This window comes from Thamnophis elegans, chromosome 15 (assembly GCF_009769535.1).
Source record: "Thamnophis elegans isolate rThaEle1 chromosome 15, rThaEle1.pri, whole genome shotgun sequence".
Lineage (NCBI taxonomy): Eukaryota > Metazoa > Chordata > Lepidosauria > Squamata > Colubridae > Thamnophis > Thamnophis elegans.
Genome location: NC_045555.1, coordinates 48,988,256 through 49,010,641, shown reverse-complemented (window position 1 = coordinate 49,010,641; position 22,386 = coordinate 48,988,256).

The window sequence follows — 22,386 nt, the reverse complement described above, 5'->3', positions numbered from 1 at the left end:
AAATGAAAAGTTCCACCATTTCAAATATTTTAGCTAAGAGCAAAGATAGCTAAGGGGGAATAGGATAGAGATACTGAATGATCTGAACAATACTTTTCTTTCTCTAGCTGAGTTAAAACATGAGATCATTCATGAAAGCTAAATGTAAACAGATTTGTGACTAATAAAAGGATGATTAAATTATAGAATCCCCTGTGAAGAGATGGGTCCTGACCTCCTAACTCAGGCATTTTTAAAAGGAGATGAAATAAATTCATGTGTCATAATGGCTCCCAGTGGCTTCTAGTTTTGACAGTCATGTAGTAACTCATAAATCATAAAGAGGTATTCTTTAAAGACCAGCTCCTGGAAAGTGACCTCAGCTTTATTCAGGTGTATATTTACCTACCTTCCGCTTAAGTCATTGTAGGATACAAAATGCCATATAAAGGCAGTGTTTTTCTTGAAACACTCAGTTGAGAGAGCTTGAAAAATTAAAGTGAAGAGTCTCAGTTGAATTCATTCATCCAATTAGTCATACTTAGAATTGGATTATTGACATTGGATGGACTAAAGTTTGCTATAACTTGTATAAATAATTGAGTACCATAAATCTAGGCTAAATCTGCATCCAGATATACATCTTAAAGTTGCCAAGGATAGAAAACACTACTCTATGTGGTTTCATACAAAACTGAAAGAAATAGCTCTGAGGTAAATGCTACTTCTACTGAAAATGTTTCCTCTCACACATTTTCTTTTCTCAGCACAAAACTACATCTCTGTTTAATTTTTAACATTTTATGGCATCTGAAGCCTTTCTTGGATGTTATTTTATAAATGCCATTTCCACTGGATTGGTGAATGGTGGAACCACTTCAGTTTTATTTACAGAAGTTAGTGGTATAATTTGATCAACCATTAATTCTTAATGGTGCATCCATTTGTTTTGTAAGATCTCCGTAGCTCTCTAAAATCATGTGATAATTTTATAATCAGAGGTGATATTTGGCAGGTTCTGACCAGTTCTGGAGAACCGGTAGTGGAAATTTTGAGTAGTTTGGAGAACCGGAAAACACCACCTCTGACTGGCCCTGCCCCCATCTATTCTCTGCCTCTCAAATCCCGGTTGATCCGGAGGAAATGGGGATTTTGCAGTAACCTTCCCCTGCCACGCCCACCAAGCCACGCCCACCAAGCCACGCCCACAGAACTGGTAGTAAAAAAAAATTGAATCCTACTACTGTTTATCATCTTTATTAAGGAGGATAAAAAGGTATTATTTTTTGGTTAAGCAGGCAGAGGGGTTCAAAAACTACAAGATGGCAAGCACAGTGTCACAATCCAAACCATGCATATGTTGTGGGTCTTTGACTGCAACACTTTGCTTGCAGATTTTGTGCCCCCACTTTAGATAATACTGTATTAGTTCCGTAGCAATAGCCTAGGGAAACAAGTGCAGGAAACTTTCCTTTTAACAAACATGGAGCACAAAATCTACAAGATGGCAGGCATAGTGTACTTGTAGTCCTCAACTTATAACCATTTGTTTAGTGATCATACAAAGTTACAACCGCACTGAAAAAGTGACCTGTTTTCACACAGCTACGGTAGCATCCACAGGGTTACTTGACCAAAATTCAGATGCTTGGCAACTGGCATGTATTTATGATGGTTATAGTATCCTATTACCATTTTTCACACTTACGACCATTGCAGCAGCCCCATAGTCAGGTGATGAAAATTCAGACACTTGGGAACTGAGTCACATTTAAGATGGCTGCAGTGTCCCAGGGTCATGTGATCACCTTGGCCAGATTCATTTTACATCCATGTTACTAACTTAACAACTCATTGATTTATTTAACAACTGTGGCAAGAAAGGTTACCAAATGGAACAAAACGCAGCAGAAATTTTAAACTCAATTGTGGTCATAAGTTGAGGACTAACTGTAATAACTTTTAGTAACCAAAATACAAACCCACAGCAACAATAATAAAAAACCCTCCCTTTCCTAATGAATATCAAAATTGATTTAGTCTTCTGAAAATAGCAGCAAATACTGAAAATCAATAGCAGGAAGTCTTCCTATATTCCCCTAGAAACCACAGTTAAAATAGCATTAGATTAGAAATAATGCTTCCAGCTTCCAGATGGTTTTTGCACCAATATCCAGCCTCATTCATTTTGCTGTGATTGTAAAGGGAATGCTTTACACGTCCTTTTCGTGTCCATGGAAAATCTATGAAACAGGAAAGGACAAAGTACCGTCAAGACAATTTTTGATTGTTATCTCTGTGGACCCTCCTCTAAACTTCACACTTGCCGAGGGAAAATTTACTGTTATATGAAACACTTAGGAAGAAGATCCTCTTTACATTCCACCCTCAAGTATACAAATGTTTAGATTACATTAATATTTGTGTAAGTAACTTCTATCAAGCTTAATATATATCTTATAAACAGGCAAATCAAGTGATTGAAAACAGATCTCACGATCAGCTGGATGGTAATGTTAAACATGGGGCTTCTACTCAAGCACAAAATCTTAAAGCAGAATAAATTATGAAAACAGTAATCTGGAATAGCAAATAATCTTTATTACTTGCATAGTTTATTATGAATATGGATTTGCATAGTAGATTTTTCAATCTGGAATGTGAACAACACATTCAACCATTTGTTTTAAATAAGCGCCACCCATACAAGAATGGAAATAAAAAGTGCATTGAAAATGATATTGCGTTTTTATTGATTTGTGTAACATAACCAGGCTTGACTTACTCTGCTAATTACAGAGTGGACAAAGTATTTTTTGTCTCTACGAGCAGTTGGTAATTAGCTTTTTCCTCCTATGTCTTAATAGGCTCCACTGGCATTAATGATGGGGTTTGAAAGATGCACTTTAAGCAAGACAGTAATAAGGCATTACAAATTAATTCCAGGCAGAATTACTAAGAAAAGTATATTCAAGGGGGGGAGGCAAAAGTAAAATAAAACCCTACAGATGTGTTGAAGAATCTGTGCCTCTCTGGATGTTGGATAAAATCTCACCCTGACCACTAAATATATTGTTTTACATTTTCAGGAGTTACAGTCCAATGATATCTACCAAGGTAGATTCTTCTCCTGTGCCTTAGAAATAGACTACAGTTTTCATCATATATATATCATACACGTACATACATAGATACATACATAGATACATAGATACATACATACATACATACATACATACATACATACATACATACATACATACATACACACACACTGTGTGTCTGTGTGTGTGTGTGCTTGTTTAATACAGGTTATATTGAAAACAACTAATATAGAAAAGAAAATATTGATTCTCAGAATGATATCAGCAAAAACAGGAGGTAATTAATAAATGCCTTGTCACGTTGAAGAATTCCTGCAAGGAGAAAGGTAAAAACTAAGATTGCCTTTTCAATTCAATTCTGGATTGGCTCTATTTTTTTTTTCCAAATTGAAAGCAGCCTGTGTGGTTTGAGATGCTTTCTTCCAGCCTGGCTTGAAAAGTTTCTATTGCCTTTTCCTCTGTTCTGTACTAGGCATATCCAATCCATGGCCCACAGATCTCATGTGGTCTTGGACAGCTAGAAATGCCACCCCACAAGGTAATTAATATATATTAATTTTAAAATAAAATAAGTTTCTTATTTATATACATTATTTATATATTTTATACGCAGCCAAAAACAATTGGTATCTATAATAGGTAAGTGCTGATGTTGTAAGAAATATCCTTGTGATTAGACCCTGCCCTAAGACAAGATAATCTTATTTTTTTTTTAAATGAGAGGAAAGCACAGGTAAATATGTACATCCTTTAACAAAATAATTCAACAAGGGCAGTAAAATAACATTAAGAGAATGAAGTTAAAGATCACAAATCTGTAAAATAACTTTAACTCTTACAGATATTGAATTCTATATTAAAGAAAAAGGGAAGAAATATACCTGGGGACTATACTCCTTATTGGCAGCACTATTACACTCTTAAAATCTTAAATTGTTCCATATAAATAGATTATGCTTCCAATTGTGAAGAGAAGCTCCCTAGTCCTTATATAAATAAGTTTCTTATTTATATACATTATTTATATATTTTATACGCAGCCAAAAACAATCCCTCTTTATTCAATGCTGCCCAGGGAAGCCAAAAGCTTGGTTGACCATTCTTTACACCCATATCTCAGTGGTATTTTGAGGTAAGGATATTTGAAATATATAGCACATTACATTGCTTTACTGACAATTCTTCAGAAGACAAGGGAAGTGCTGATGTTTTCTGTGAAAACACTCAATGACTAGAACCATGGGCAATTTTGTCCCTTTGCATATTCATTGACTTCAAATGCAATAATTGATAATGTACCGAGAAGTCCGTATAAACCTTTAGCAACCATGTCAATAGACTTTTGATGCATGGAAGGGTCTGTAGGCAACCTGGCCCTTTGGGTCTTCCAATTTGGATCCCCATTGTTTTAGTCACTGATTTTTAGAAATGGTATCATAGCATTTATGTTGTCGGAGATGCAATGAAAGTCATGTTCTATTTAAATATATTCTTCCATTTTGGTAAGAAAGAATTACATGTATTAAGTCAACTGTGAGATTTAATATTTTCATCCCACAGTGGAGGAATAGATTGCAAAAATGTCAGAATATTAAAAGGCAAAACTGATCTGCTTAGTCAGGAAAAAAAAACTTTTCTGGAAGATTGGAAATTTTCTATGGACTTTTTGCTGAAAGAAGACATGAAATGATGATTTCATTTGATGATTAAGAAAAGCATGGATTAAATAAGGAACTGAACTTGTATAACAATTTTCTTGTATAAGAAAGAGGAAGGACAATAAGATTGTAATTATTTGTTGAAAATAAGGTTAGAAGTAATTTCTATATTTCTTAATTTTTGATTCTTTTTTCTATCTTTTTTGTTTCTTACATCTTTTTTCATCTTTTCTTTCTTTTTCTTGTTTTTGTTTCATTGGTCTTTTATTCTATAGAAAAGTCTTAAATAAAATAAAAAGAGACTTAATCTTAATATAGATTATATATTCTTTTGAAGTTTATCTCTAGCACATGTTCGTTGAGTTCTGAACAAAGAAAACGGGTTTACTGTCAAAAGACTTACTGTTCAGCAGAAAACATGTGACTACCTATTCAGTGCTTTGCAGAATGTATTAATATAGAACAGTTACGGGCGACTGTACTGAATCATGACTTCAATTTATTATGTCTATTTGTGAATATATCTTTTATAGGTTTTTTTAAGAATTATTTTTATAATTTTATGTATTGTGTCTCTTGTTTGTAAATTTAGTTAATTAAAAAAAACAAAACCTCTAGGGGCCACCCAAAACTGGGTTGTGTACAAAATTATTAAGCAAACATACAGAAGAAAAATGGTACATCCTACTAAAACAAAATCAATTAATAGGATTCAAAATTTATTTTTCTTTTTTTTCCTTACCTTTCCTCACATCTCCTTCCCCTTTTCCTCCCCACTGCCTTCCCCTTTACTTTGTACTTTTTATTTTACATTACTTTATAACTAATAAAAATGTTAACGCAAAAAACCCCCTAAAATGTGTTGTGTCCTACCAAACTGCAGTTCAGCTCAACCTCACTAAATGCTGGAGAAAGATGTGGGTTCGACCAACTGCATAACAGGTGAGAGATTGTTCCAAGGGCCATTAAGCCGGTCTCCTGAGCCTTTGGAATTGTAATTCAAAGCTCCTTCTCAACGATTTCCTTGCGGAAGGAAGGCTGGAGACAGGATGAAAATTATCCAAATATATGGGACCCATGAAGGCTTCTTAAGAAGAGGAAGATAGGAAAGAGAACGCCTGTCTTAAGGAAAGATTCAGAATTGCATGAATCCAGCTACACAGGGAGGTCTTGACCATGGAGGAGGGCCATGGATTTAACACTGATGGATGCACTCGTGGAATCAAGGATTCTATTCACTTCCTGAGAACCCACAGGTGTTTTTCATATACAGCATTATCACATGATCATGCCTCAGTAGGATTTGTCCAGATTCACTCCAGCTCAGACTGAATCTGAGTGATAGCAATAGCACTTAGACCTGTGGTGGGTTGCAGGCGGTACGTCCCAGTACGGGCGTACCGGAGCCTGCCCTGAGCACCAGATACCATTCCGGTATGGTGCTCCAGAGGGCCCACCTGCCCGCCTGAGCTCCTTACCTGTCTTTTAAAACTTCCACACTGGAGTGTCGCGGAGGCTCACGGAGGCAGTAAGACGCATGAGCGTGCTGTGGATGCCACCGGTCCCCCGGAACCCACCACTAACTTAGACATATATCACTCCATAGTGCTTTACAGCAATAGTCTCCAACATTTCCGGCTTGGTGGGTGGGTGGAGGCTGCGGCAGCAAAGGGAGAGAAGGAATGGTTTCATGTGTTCTACTTTAACAAATACAGCAGCATGCATGTACACGCAAACTCACCCACCACTTCTGTGCTCCAGTTCTGAATGGGCAAGAGACCACAGACTGGGGACCCCTGCTTTACACCTCTCTCTGATAAGTTAACGATGTCAGCGTATTGCCCCCAACAATCTGGGTCCTTAACCAATGGTCTTACTTGTGTAATGGAATGTGCGAATAATGGGGAACAAGGGGAAGATATGTTGCCTAAGAAACAATCAGACAAGAGACAGAGGCTTAAGAGTCAGAGAAAGAAATTCTGACTGCCCCCCTTTAATGGATCAAATAGCTAAAAGTGCTTTCAGATTTGCAAGATTCTGTTAAGGTAGCCTCACATTACAAGTGGTCCTTACGACATTCATTGATATTAGAATTAGGACAGTACTAAATGAAGGGATTTAAGTCCCAAACATTGTAGCAACCCCCCCCCACTCCATGGTCATGTGTGAGCGCTGCATCTCCCACCCTCATCTCAGCCTGCTAGGTCTACCCAGTGGCGGGATTCAGCCAGTTTGCACCACTTCGGGAGAACCGGTTGTTAACTTTCTGAGCAGTTTGTGAACTGGTTGTTGGAAGGAATCATTAGGGCAGAGAACCGGTTGTTGAATTATGTGATTCCCACCATTGGGCCTACCAGCATGTAAGCTTCCTCATTCATCCCCCACCCCACCCCCCAGTCGCTCTTGAGGGTCCTGGGCTGCCTCCTTCCACTGCTTGCTTCCCACCCCACCACGTCTGGGTTCGCTTGCCTTTCCTTTCCCCTGAAGCTGCTGACAGATGTGCCCAGTTGATGCCTGGCATAGTTAGAGAGCTAGCAAAGGCAATCTTCCTAAGATCTGGGCAGGAATAGGAGCTTTGCTGGCTGACCTCTTGTTCCTGGCCAGACGGAGGCTCAGGTCTTGACTAAAATCCCCTTTGCTAGCTTTCTGGCCCCAAAAAAGCAGCCTTTCGGAAGGCTGAAAAGAGCCTCTCTGGCGAAGGCAATCCTGAACAAGGATTATGTGGTTTCGTTTTGCAGTTCTCCTGTTTCCATTTCTCTCCGGTTCAGATCTTCCCAGCAGTCTCCTTAAAAAATGGTGGATATACAAGATCATAAAGCGGGTGACTCTTCCTTTTCCAGCTTATCTTGGCTTGGAACTTACACATCAACACTCTGTGATTTGTTCCACAATCAGCCCTTGCATTCATTGGGTTGTCTTTCTGAGTACAGGTAGTCCTCGACTTACAACAGTTCATTTAGTGACCGTTCAAAGTTACAACGGCACTGAAAAAAGGGACTTATGATGTTTTTCACACTTACAACCTTTGTAGCATTTCCACGATCATGTGATCAAAATTCAGATGCTTGGCAACTGACTCATTCTCATCAACGTTTCTGTGTCCCAACCTTATGTGATCCCTTTTTGCCACCTTTTGACCAACAAAGTCAATGGGGAAGCCAAGTTCATTTACCAACTGTGTTACGAACTTATCAACTACAGTGATTCACTTAACAACTGTGGCAAGAAAGGTCGTAAAATGGGCAAAGCTGACTTAACAAATGTCTTGCTGAATTTTGGGTTAAATTGTGGTCAAAAGTCAAGGACTACTGTGTTTTATGTATTTTTTTTTCCTTATTATGAAAGCAACATAATTCTGTCGGGTTTTATGTCCTGAGCGTTAAATAGTATGATCTAATGGCAAGTTCCCACTTCCAGCGCACATTTCAATTAGCTTATGCTAATATGTAGTCAATTCCCTTCATCTTTTACTGGGCTCATGTTGAAAGCCTTCAATACTGTAAATTCAAGCGCCTGAATAAAGTCAGCTCTTGTTTCTCCAAAGAACCTTTCTCACGTGCTATTATTTATACAATAATATAATTGGTAAAAAGTAGATTGCATCTTCATAATTCCATCAAGGGCTGACAGTGGAAGTGGATGGCCTAATTTCTTATCATCAACTAGGCTCAGGGTATATGAGATGAAGCATTTTACTCGATTGGGAAAATCAAGTCAGCCCCCCCAAAGGCATCTTGCTTTCAATTATCCTAGAAATTATATAAAATAGATTTCAAAAAGAAGGGAGGGAGGGGGTTGAAGAACGAATAGAAAATAGTGGGGGAAATAAATGCTGCCTATCAACATGCGAAACAGAAAACCCACATACCCTCCCCCCCAACTGTATAGCTAATGTAACAGCTCGGTTTAACATACTTTATGCAATAAATAAGATGTGCTGCCGTGAGACTTGGTGTGGGTGGCTGAGAACATGGAGGGAAGGTAGGAGAGGTAGGCCTATAGGATACGTTGCACTGGGATCTTGGCATGCAACAAGGGAAGGGACAGAGGGGGGCTGTGAGTGACAGGCAGACTGCGGGGGTGTTGGGAGCTGTTAGGGAGAGAAATGGAAAGAGGTGACACCCACCAACCTCACTCCATTTGTTTTTATTGTTAGGAGTAAGGTCAACCCTTATTTTAATTCAAGCCTAATGGCCACCTTGCTCTTTTCAGTCTACCACCTTGTGTATCTGAACTATGAACATGTGCTGAAAACCAAGAGCTTATTTAAAGAAAACAATTTAGTTCAGCTTGGATGACTGTCTTTATTTTACATGGAATTCTCCCTGATTATTATAGCCTTTTCCTTATATTTCTCTTTTCTCACTTTTTTTAAAATTTCTCCAAATCTGGCCATACAAATCTCTCCTTCTGTGCAACGGGTTTGGCACAAGTCTATTGAATTTTGCCTTTTGTTTTTATGCTGCTTTGGGCAGACACATCCCCCCGCACCCCCCGTTTCTATTGGGCTGTTCTGAAAGGGGACGACCACAGTAAAAGTAATATAAACTCACAAACTGGACAGACTTGAAAGCATCATAATGTTCTGCTGGACTGCGTGCCTATAGTGAGTATCTTTTATGAGGAACCTTGGATTTAAATCTGGTCAGTGAGTTTAAATCATCTCCTCTCAGTTCATAAATACAATATGTAGATGTATTATAGCCACAATCACTATATGTAGTTTAACTCTAACTATAATTATTAATATTAATGTAACTATGATGCTAAACAGAATTAGCTTTTAAACTAAAAATTAGGGTTAGAGTTAGCCTATCTAACTATCCCAACAACTGGAAGCACTAAAACTATGAATGCTTGCAGTTGTTGGGATCTGGTAAATCAGGGAATATTATATTTGCACGTATTCAATACTGAAAACTAGAAAGGCAAAAGTAATATTTTTAGAGAGGTACTTTTTCAGAGACTTGGACAATCAGTCATTTGCATTGGAAAAGTACACCAAAATTATAAACATTATATCTAACTTAAATTGCAAGAAAATATGCTGTATCATCAATACTGAACAGATAACTGCCATCAAAATAATAGATGCTGAATATTGTAAGCTTCTTTGTGAAATACTGAAACAGTAATAATTGTTGATGAAATTTCCAGCAAATCTCCAACAAACAAGCAGTTTCAGAATGACATTGAGTTTCTCTGAATAAGGAAAGAAAGAACAAGAATGAAACTGAAGAAAATAAGGCAAGATATTATCTTTTCACTGACACATCGCAGCACTGTTTCACTCGATGAGCAACTTAAAGATACTTATTGGGAAAGGTTCCAACAAGGAAAATAGTTCTTCTGGAAAAATTTTCCTTATTATAACTGCACATGTGTTTTTCTGGCCTGACCCTTTATTCAAATAAATGTTTATATCATATTGCTAAATGGATGATATGTAAGAAGAGAAAGAAGAAATTGTCCTAGAAATTATTTCCTTCCTGACAAGCAGCCATTATGGCCAGCCCTACCATTAGGCAGAATGACTCAAGCATTTAAGTGGCAGATGCTAGCATAAGAGACACGGAATGACGTTAAAATACTGAAAGTCAGAACTTATCCCAGGAAGAGAGAATTCTAATGCATTACTTCTCACTAAATTGATGAAAGAAAAGATGCTTACCAAATGTAGGAAGAACATTCCAGAGTAACTCTCAAATGACGTTTTTTTTATTTTTTATTTTGCTAATTGTGATAAGATGGTCAAGGAATGTGAGTGCATCTTCTGCCTTTCCAATCATTTCTCCATCAGGCTGAAGCATCCTTGAATTCCCATGTTTCAGTTAAATTCCAAGGGAAGAGATTGTGAACTTTTTCCAGGGCTTTTTTTCAGAAGCAGCATTAATGTCATCATTTGAGAGAGTCTTGTCCCTGAGAAATATTTGAAGAAGGTTTCCCCTATCTGGAGAAATTGGGAGGAATCATCCATCCAAAATCCTCCACCATCATCCCAGATTTGATGGAGAATTTTGAAAGACCATTTGTGCTTAGATCTAATCAGAACTGAATGTGCACCATGGGTTCTTACTGAAATGAACTATTGCCTTGAACTGTGGTAAAAGTAAGTTTCAACTGGAACTGGAATGTTCACTTTCTGAATGGAGAATTGAAAGAGCTGTAAGAAATTGTATTCTTCATCATAAAATATTTGTGAAATTTCATGACCCAGGGTAGATTTTTCATTCACCTCAACAGAAAACAAAACTTCAAAACTTCTGTTGAAATGCAGAAGTGTGAAGAAGCTACCAATCATTTGTTTTAACTTATTTTAGGGGGGGGGGGGAACAAATCTATTTCTCAAGAAATACATTTCATTTATAGGCAAGAATTACCAAAAGGCACATGCCTTTTGATCAGTGAGGGATTCAAATTTTTTTACTACTGGTTCTGTGGGTGTGGCTTGCTGGGCGTGGCAGGGGAAGGATACTGTAAAATCTCCATTCCCTCCCCACTCCAGGGGAAGGTTAGTGCAAAATCCCCATTTCCTCCCGATCAGCTGGCCTTGGGAGGCAGAGAATAGATAGGGGCGGGGCCAGTCAGATGTGGTATTTACTGGTTCTCTGAACTACTCAAAATTTCCGCTACCGGTTTTCCATAACTGGTCAGAACCTGCTGAATGCCACCTCTGCTTTTGATGCATTTATAATGAGTTACATCGCCTGGCACAATCTGATAGTTTCTATAATGGCTTACAACATCAATCATCCCCATTTATATTCAGCTTCATTCCTTGTCAATTTTGCCCAAATGATTTATGACCATTCAACTATTATAAAGGGGAAATATTACCGCTGTGTGAAAAAGTCATGCAAGCTTTACAGTTTACGGTTTATGACATTTTTGGATAGGCCATTGATTGTATGATATTTTATGCTAACAGCTATGCAAATATTGTTATATTTAAATAAATACTGGTGGTTTTTTTAGTGAAAAGCATAAGCTTTTTGCAATTTGGTGCTGTTTGGATGGGGATTGTGAATTTTCTTGCATGCTTACAATGACTATGAAAACAGATTAACTGATGCATACCCAGTGCCATACGTGTTGCAATTACTAAGGCCGATGCTAGTGTTTTGTTAACCTTTTTATTGTTTGTGGCCCTGAAAAGGACCATTTAGGTAACCAAACATGGCTACTAATATGAAACTGGCCAGCCCTTATTGCTTATCACCAGGCGGCATTGCTTCGGCATAGACTATATACGCTTTTGCACGTGATCTTTGGTGACAATGTGGTGCCAGGCTGCAATAATGGATTCAATCAGCTCCTGCTTGGTCTTCGGATGCTTCTTGCTTATTTCGTAACCAATCTTGGCCCACAAGTTCTCAATTGGGTTCAAATCCGGGCTCTGAGCTGGCCAATCCAGGAGTCGAACACCATGTTTCTTCATCCACTGCTGGACGGACTTGGCTCGATGACAAGGAGCCTTGTCATCCTGGAAGTAAAAGTTCTTCCCTACAAGCTGCTGAGCTGAAGGAAGCATGGCCTTTTCCAGGACTTCAACATACTGCTTGGAATTCATGATTCCCTGCACGATTTGTATCCGACCAATACAGAAGCAGCAATACAGCCTCAGATCATCACGTGTAATGGATGCTTCACAGATAGATTCAGGCAGTACGGCCTAAATTCTTCAGCTGGAAATCTTCTGACATACTTATTGCACTGATTCCCAGTCAAGTAGAAATTGCTCTCATCACTGAAGATGACCTTGGCCCACTCTTCGGTGGTCCACTTGGCATACTTCCTGGCCCACGCACGTCGACGAGAGTGTTGAGCGTCTGTGAGCAAAGGTTTATTTCGAACCCTGCAGCGTTTGAGCCCTCTAGCTTGTGCACACTTTTACATCACACGTTTCACCCCAAAGTCTTGTAATCTGAGGTTAGGTGAGCTTCCTGCCAGCCATCGAAATGTGTTACAGAGCCCGATCTTGCTATTTTTTCGACTTTCTTGGTCTTCCAAAGCGGAGCCTGTCATCAACTGAACCAGTTATTTGGTATTTTTCAACCACTCTGTGCTCCCTGTGGTGCGATGGCATTTCACTCTCTTGGCTATTTCTGTACAGGAGTAACCCTCTTCATGAAGCACAATGATGCGATGCCACTGCTCTGGTGAAAGCAAAGGCCTCCATCCTTGCCTGCAGTCAGAGCTAAATTAAATTTCTCAATGCTTTTCATGCCTATTAGCAGAGAGTACGACAACATTGATTGGCTCATAGATTTAGCCTCTGTGCATTTTGATTGGTCAGCCAAAGCTCGCTGCTGATTGGCTACTTTCGATCCTAACATCCTCAAAAATTCAAGTTGTTTGTTTTAGCACATAAACTCACTCAAAACCTTTAAAAGAGTTTGGTTATATTAATAAAAATTATGCATCTCAATCCAACTACAGAAATTTTCATCAAAGTACTAATTTTGCGTGGTTTCTATGAGTGAAAAGTTGATTAAACATGTAAATACAGCTTAAAACTGAAAGTGTGTAGGACTTTTTCACACAGCTGTATGCCATTTTTTAAATTGGGAGATGCATTTCCCCTCTTCGTTTTTGAGTACCAGTAAAACAGCATCTTTATGTAATGAGCAATTTGTTTGGTGTGGGATTTATTTATTTTTTTGCTGTGAATTTTGGGAAATTTCACCTTTGTTCAGTCTCACATCTGTGCAACAAACACTCAGAAGAGTTATTCCCTAGCGTATAATTGACTCTCTGCCCTCCGCATGGAGAAAATAGTTTGGAGCAGGAGAACAAATATCTTCAAAGGCTGTGCCAGGGTATAAGAAAGCTGGCCTGTCAGAGCCAGAAATGGATGAGGTAATTCTGAGGCTGCTTTAAATTACAGAGAGAGCCAACGAATCTTAAAAGATGAACGGAGCTCTGCAAGAACTCTGTAGAAAGTCAAAATTGGTTCCTTCCTTTGTAGCTCTCTGCAGTGCAGCCAGATATAGAATAACCTGTACACGTAGCCCTCATTTAATGACCCAATTAGGTTCGGCAAATTAGTCATTAAGCAAATTGGTGGCTAAGTGAAACTGATCTTACTACCGATTTTCTTTGCTTTACAGACCTGCAAAGGTTGTAAATGCAAGGATTGGCTGTAAAGTTATGTTTTCACCCCTGTTGCAAATGCGAACCGTTGCTAAACGGGGACCAAGACTATCTGTTATAATGGTGACATTGTTTGCAGGGGAGAGAGGTAGTGTGTTTTAAAATTAAGACAAAGACAATGTGAAATTAGGCTAATAGGCACCTGTTCCCTTGTGCTGCTCATTCCAGGCAGGCTGAGGATGGGCTCATGTGCCTCCTGATGAACACTGCTTCTCCCCCCTGTCTCTTTCTCTCTTCGGAGAAAAAGTAGAGTAATAGTTCCTCCTCTTACTTGCATGGAAAGGGTAACTGCTCTAAAGGACAGGGTTTTGCCTGAGAACTGATTGCATCATTTAGTTTATGGAACAACCACAGGGAAACCTAGTTTTGGTAGCCTAATCTATAATCTGTGACTTTGCTCAAAATATATCATAGATCATTTGTTATTTAGGAATATAATTTGTTTCCAGAGATTTATTTGGAGCAAGGCTATAGGCTAGAGGGGTTTGCTTGAGAACAGATTAGAACATTTAGCTTATGGTGCAGCCAGAGGGAAACTAGGTTTTGGTAGCCTAACCTGTAATCTTTGGCTTTGCTCAAAATATATCACAGATCATTTGTTATTTAGGAATATAGTCTATTCTCAGTGATTTATTTGGAGCAAGGCTAGAGGTTAGCATTGTAGAACAGTGTTTCTTAAAATTGGGAACTTTAAGATCTATGGGCTTCAATTCCCTGGCTAGGAAATTCTGGGAACTGAAGTCCAAATATCTTAAAGTTGCCAGGTTTGAGAAATACTGTGGTAGAGGATTTATAAACATGGGCATTTTGAAACTAATATATAAGGAAAAGGAATTACAGCACTTAACTAAGTTGTATGCTTTAACTAATCAGCAGATAAAGACACTGATTTTGAAATCTGTGCTTATAAAAATTGCTTATTTCCCTTTGTTAAGAATGAGAGCAATACATTTCATTGGATCCAAATATCATCTCTTGAATGCCCTATCAGTTGCAGAATTCACTTTTGTTTTATGGAAAGTATATTTTGCTACAATAATTATTAAGAATATGCCAGTTTTTCCCTTTACAAGAAAAATGTTTTAAAAATTAAGCAAACCCCTCCCAATATTAATTCCACTATACAATAATGCACGAAAAACAATGCAACATAATATTATCAGTGACATGAGGCAATCTAGCATCAGAGTTACAGCCTCACCAAGGACAGTCCATGTGATCAAGTAAACATGTTTAAGATTCTAGTCTTACTATGGTATATATGCAGAATGGTAATATATAGATTTTGTATGTGCTGCTTCCTGTCCAATATGAGAACAAGTAGACCTATGTTAGCATGATGTTACCTTCTTCCTTCTTAAGGAAATAATCTTGGCTAGTAGTATCAACACAAAAGGAAGCAGAACAAAAACAATTAGAAAGTCATCATAGTAGCTGTGAAATCCATATGACACTTCACTTCACACATCATGTACTGAGGCTAAAGTGTTGATTAGATTCAACACCAGATCCATGAGTAAGAGGTCTAATTTTAAACTGCCCTGCAAATTTGCCCCTACTAAGAGGTTTAATATGTTTCAGGGACTGTGAACGATGTTACTATACCAACTGAACATGAGGTGCAAAACTGAAAATGTAAAATTACATCATATTTCCCAGAATGGGTAGAATCTAATTGTTATATAAATGTTGGTTTATACAGAAAATAGGTTAAATAAATACAGCAAAATAATTTATAAAATATAAGATAAAAATGACAAGCTAAATGAATGCACCTTGCTGAGTCTCTTATCAGTGGTCCAAAGTGGAAAATGATTTCAAAGAGGTGATATAAATGAACTCCTCAAGTGTAAGGAGTGGCAAATCCAGCTGATGCCACCCAGAGTTGGGTTTCTGCCGGTTTGCCCCGGAATCGGGAGAACCGGTAATGGCAGCGCCGGGAAGCTCTGCCCACCCGCCTGGACACTTCTGCGCATGCACAGACGCATCGCGCATACGTATGCATGCACACACGAGCAAACCAGTAGTAAAAGAAATTGAAGCCCACCACTGATACCACCTGAAGTGTGATAACATGTGGGAATAACTTTGGGCGTCTGGGCCAAGAGATGAAGTCAAAAGGAACCGGTCAGATAAGATGCAAGATAGCCACGGATAGGCAGTGGGTGGGACAAGAGGCTCAGAAGGAACCTGCGGTGGTTTCTTGGACTGTAAAAGCGTTGGGGGAGGGGGGGGAGAGATGTTTTTCTAGACTTGCAAAGTTCCATCAATACAGCTTTGCAATAAAATAGAATTAGCCCATTTATTTGTAATTCCTATCTAGTTTACTAGATTTCAGCAGGGCTGACACTAAGTAATTAAAGTTCAGTTTTTGTATCTAGAGTAACTTTGTTTACTTTGTTAAAATGTAAATGGCTTGGACAGAGTGTAAAAAGACAGCATGCCCCAAGATTGGATGGGTCAGCATGCAAGGATGTTATAGTTTTCTTACAGACTAACTCAAGCTTTTTTCAATATTATTATTTTTAGATAGATAGCTTGGAAAGGAAAAATATGGAGAGAGAAAATGAGAGAATGTTCATCACATGTACATTTTTTTAAAATTATTCAGCCAGAATTACTAATTCTTCGTTGTAATTTTGGATATTTGAGAACAGAAACTTATGCTGAAGGGCAATAGCAGCTGTGTGTATTGTATACCTGTGGCAGGTGAGGCTTCCTGGCATTCCACTCAAAAAAAGGGTGTATTTTTAGAACATGGAAAATATTTGTTTTAAAGGATTTCCTTTGAAGCCTATAAATACTACGTACCAAAAGATTTTGATTGGATTTCCGAGTCCTGATACCACATGGGGTTGACTTGTTTAAATATGCCTGGCCCTCTGTTCTTTCTCTTTGCAATTTAAGAGTAATCTATTATTTGTGTTGTTTTATTGGTCAGTAATTTTCAGGTCAGTTGACTGACTTCATGAGAACAGTATTGACTGCGCTGCCTTGTTTGAAGAAATGTATGCATGCCTTAGCATGTAAAGACGTACTTCGTTTATTTAAAATGCTGTGCCTGATGGAAAAACCTAATCCTTACTGATTTATTCTATAAAGAAGGGAGTATGTAGGATTTATTCATTTAAGAACTGTATTGGCGGAGGACATGACTCGAAAAGTGCTAGGTCAAAGTTTCAGCACTAAAGATCAATGCAAGATATGCAGCCTGAGTTTAGAGCTCAAAATTATTCTGTTCAATCGGATTACAGCAAATGGGAAAAAGCATTTAATATGTACCCTGTATAGATACTTTATATAGTATAACTTGTGCAGAAAATATGCAGTTGTTCACCACCATTATTAGCATCTGCATTTACAGCTTAAAGAGACCAGTTATATGTTACAATACATGTTACAATAAAAAAAAAAATTATGGAGGTAGGATGTACAAATGCAAAATTACTCAAACTGTGCACCATATTATGTAATTTGTTCTGTAAAAAACATTACAAAAGTATCCATAAAGGAATATAGGGTAGTAGCAGCAGAATTTCTAATTAGCTAGCAAAAATATAAAATAAAATAAAATAAAACAATGCTTTTGATCTGGCTAAAGGCAAAGTTGTCTGATGTAAAAAGCACATAAATGTTAGTAAAGGAAAAGGTCTCCTAAGCAAGCTGCCATTGTAATAATAATAATGGGGAATTGTGGCTCAATCATTTATAGAGATGAGAGTGGGAGAAGCTTATGCTGCAAATGGACTTTCTCAAATCCAAGTGGAGTAGTGGAGCGTCTACAGTGTCTAAGATTTAATTCTGTAGCTTCCTTCCTGGAGGGTGAAAACTTTTCTTTAAGGAGTTAGTGATGCCTTTAACTGAACACCAGTTTTAGCCAAAATCTTACATGGCATATGAGCCTGTAAGGAGGTTAATTGAGATTATAGGCACACAGACAAACTGGGGGCTTATGAGGAAATCTACTACTCCAGCGGGACTCTTCCTTCTTCGCCACATTTGTCCATCAAGAGGGAGACAAGCAGCTGACAACTACGGTACTAAAGAGGCCTGTTAGAAACGGGTGTCAAACTCGGCCACGTACCTCAATGTTTTTTGCCTTTGCAGAGCCAGGGTGGGTGTGGCTGGCGTGAGGCACATCCAGCCCACAGGCCACCAGTTTGACACCCCCCGCCCCCCCCCCCCGTCAACAGGTTTTAAAACATGAAGCATGATATTTTATCCTATTTTTCAATAAGAATTATCGGAGAATGACAGGCATTCCTTAATTAAATCTATAAATCCCCGTCTCTTTATTGTCTCTTTAATGTGAAGGGCATCACATTGAGGAAAAGTTTTTTTTAAAAAAAATAGATTATTTACAGCAAACAGGAATACATGCGTGAGGCTCAGTTCTTTTTAATCACAGTCAAACAGAAGAGAATGATTGAAGAACCAATCAACAGGCGCTGATGCTAATGTTTTTCCATCTGATGGAGCATGGAATAAGAAAGGTAAATTTAAAGGAAGCACAAAATAAAATTCATGTGGAATATTTTGATTGAAGCAATCACTTTATAAACTCCTTGGAGTACAATTATTGACTCTAAAAGAAATTATGTTTGAAGCTTGTTGGAATCTGATGTTGGCTTCAGTTTTTTTTTAACTGAAAAGCTTTTATTACAATAATATCTACTACTACTGTGTATATCTTCCAAGAGGTATACGCTCTATTAAATTCAGTGGACCAGAAAGATGAAATAGGATCTTAGCATAAATCATTTCACCGGATTCAAGATTTCTGTTGATACTAATCAACACTTTAGTCAGTATGAAACACCTTCTAATTAAATAATTAAAGAAATAGGGATAATAAAGGTGACATCAAATGTGAATACATTCAATAGGTAATAACCTATAGTAGGTTTTGTATTACTTGATTAATACCTTAAAATGATGTGACAATCTTTTCCCCAAATTATTCTCTTCAAAAGTTTCACTAGCTTGTAGCATTCATGTCACTCTCAATATGTTTTAGGAAAATCTATCAAAAGCACAATATTCTAATTGATAGAAATATAACCCACTGGATTGTTTTTTTCTATAATTTTAATATTTGCATGTTCTATCTGTCTGTCTAATCTCTGTCTGTCTGTTTGTCAATCTATCTAGCTAAAGTATCTATCTATCTGAAATATGAAAAAGGATACTTTTAAAGCCTACATTTCCATGATGATCATTACAGATTCAGTACATTGGCCCTGAACATTTACGTTTACGTTTATTAGGATTTGTATGCCGCCCACTCTTGAGAGACTCAGGGCGGCTTACAGATAAAGCAGGGAGGGGGGACATATAAAAATTAAAAAGAACAGACAATTAAAATCGCACAACATTCATATAACTTAAAGTGGGGCTGGTCTTAATCGCTTTGCGGAAGGCCGGGAGAGTAGTAAGGGTCTGGATCTCCATGGGAAGATTGTTCCAGAGGGCCGGAGCAGCTACAGAGAAGGCTCTCCCCCGGGGTGTCGCCAGCCGACATTGACCGGCAGATGGAATCCGGAGGAGGCCCAACCTGTGCGGTCTTATAGGTCTCTGGGAGGTAAATGGCAGGAGGCGGTCTCTCAGGTAGCCAGATCCTAAACCATGTAGGGCTTTAAAAGTAATGACTAGCACCTTGAAACGTGTCCGGAGACCAATAGGAAGCCAGTGCAGCTCGTGGAGGACAGGTGTAATGTGGGTGTACCTAGGTACCCCCACTATCGCTCGCGCAGCTGCATTCTGGATTAACCGAAGTCTTTGAACACTCTTCAAGGGCAGCCCCATGTAGAGCGCGTTACAGTAATCCAGTCTTGAGGTGACGAGGGCGTGAGTGACCATCCGAAGGGCCTCCCGGTCCAGATAGGGTTGCAACTGGTGCACCCGGCGAACCTGGGCAAAGCCCCCCCTGGTCACAGCCGACAAGTGATGTTCTAACGTCAGCTGTGGGTCCAGGAGGACTCCCAAATTGCGAACCCTCTCTGAGGGGCGTATAGTTTCACCCCCCCCAGACTAAGAGATGGAATAGCTGGACCATCCTTGGGAGGGAGCAGCAATAGCCACTCGGTCTTGTCGGGATTGAGTGCAAGCTTGTTCGCTCCCATCCAGATCCTGACAGCCTCCAGGCACTGGCACATCACTTCTACCGCTTCGCTGAGTTGGCACGGGGCGGACAGATACAGTTGTGTATCGTCCACATATTGATGGTATTTAATCCCGTCCCAGCGTATGATCTCACCCAGCGGCTTCATGTAGATGTTAAATAGGAGGGGGGACAGGACAGAGCCCTGCGGCACCCCATAATTGAGGGGCCTAGGGGTCGATCTCTGCCCTTCAACCAACACCGACTGCAACCTGTCTGAGAGGTAGGAGAACCACCGCAAGACGGTGCCTCCCACTCCCACCTCTCGCAACCGTCGCAGAAGGATACCATGGTCAATGGTATCGAAGGCCGTTGAGAGGTCAAGAAGCACAAGGATAGAGGAATGACCCCCATCCCTGGCTCGCCAGAGATCATTGATCAGCGCAGAACATTTATATCAGTGGTGGGATTCAAAATATTTTACTACTGGTTCTGTGGGAGTGGCTTTGTGGGTGTGGCTTTGTGAGCATGTCAGGGGGAGGATACTGCAAAATCCCCATTCCCCCCCCCCCCCTCACCTGCTTTCCAGCTCCATTCTCCTGTTCAGGGCAACAGGTGGGGGAGCCTATTTGCCAGTTCTCCGAACTACTTAAAATTTCCGTTACCGGTTCTCCAGAACCTGTTACAACTGACTGAATACCACCTCTGCTTTATATTATCTTTCTTAATAATTTTCTTTTGTAGAACAGAAAATTAGAAGAGGAGCAGGAGAAGCACAAACATATGAACTCCTCCTGAGTTTCTGAGGCAAGAATATGGTATCACGATCACCCCACCACCACCATCTACATGTACCCTACGCTAATAGCCCAGACAGGCACAGAATTTAAAAGAGATTTCCATGCAATACAGCAAAAACATAATAAACATAAAACCAAACTCTTAAAACATTTTTGCTTTTATTGAATGATAGATAAGGTGAGATGCTAATTATTTGTTTAAATGCTTATTGATTTTCTGATTATTGTTCTGCTCTGTGTGCAGGGTGGTGGAATGAGCAGGAATGGCCAGAAGAAACATTCGTTGTAAACATATCCCTAGGCTACGTTTTAGAAATCCTGCATGGTTGGTTCCCAGTTACAGTAACTCTTTATATGTCTCTTAACTGCTGAACAGATCCACATAAACACTAATTGGAATTAATTGGCCAAAATTATATCTAAAAAACTTGCCATCAACAAACGATTCATCGCAAAGTCATTTGGACTGTTTGTTCTCTATACAAAACACTGTTCAGGTAGTCCTTGACTTACAACAGTTCATTTTATGAACATTTGAAGCTACAACGGCATTGAAAAAAGTGACATGACCATTTTTCACACTTACAAGTGTTGTACCGTCCCCATGGTCACATGATCAAAATTCAACGGCTTAACAATTGACCCATACTTATGCCGCGTCCCAGGGTCATGTGATCTTCCTTTGCAATCTTCTGGCAAGCAAAATCAACGAGGAAGCCAGATTCACAAAACAACCTTGTGACTAACTTAACAATTGCAGTGATTCACTAAATTGTGGTAAGAAAGATTGTAAAATGGGGCAAAACTCACTTAACAAATGTCTGATTCAGCAACAGAAATTTTGGGTGGTCATAGGTCAAGGATTACCCATATAACAATAAAGATGTACATAAAAGACGTAGTTCTCAAAAAGTGTAACCAGGCACTTTCTGGTTTCTGGAGATTAGTACAATTCATTCACCTGATATGTCCGTTACAGGTAAATCATGGGACAGATTTCTATAAAGCTAGCTAGGAGACTAGTTTTATCTGTTTATCTGTATTGATGCCATCTTGTGGATAGTTTAAGACATGGCTAGCAAATTTCAAATGACCAGACTGCTTCAGAGTGTGAATCAAAAGGCCCGAGACTGTTAGTTAGAGAGCTTCCCTGTAAATCCACTTCAAAATACAGCACCCAAACAATCCAACTGTTGGCAGACATCTGTGAGATTTGCATAGATCAACCCAGATTTCTAATTATATCTATCCATTGTAAATACTTATGAAAGCAAATTGCTGCTATGACTGGCCAGAGGCCAGTTGTTTATCCATTAGGCTTTCTCTTCTTCAAATTTAAAATATGAACCGATTGAGGATTTTGTGTCGCACCACTCATCATTTGTGGAGTGATAGAATCTTTTATCTATAAATCAGATACAGAATTTTATCTGCAAAAGCAAATAAGAATCTAATCGGATTCTGTACACCGTACTCAATTTGCATCTGTTTTGCATAGGTGATAAGACCTCAGTAGTTTTTTAAAAATAGAATTATAGATGCTAATGAAATCTTATATGTATTTTAAACACAGATTTCTCTTAGGAGACTAG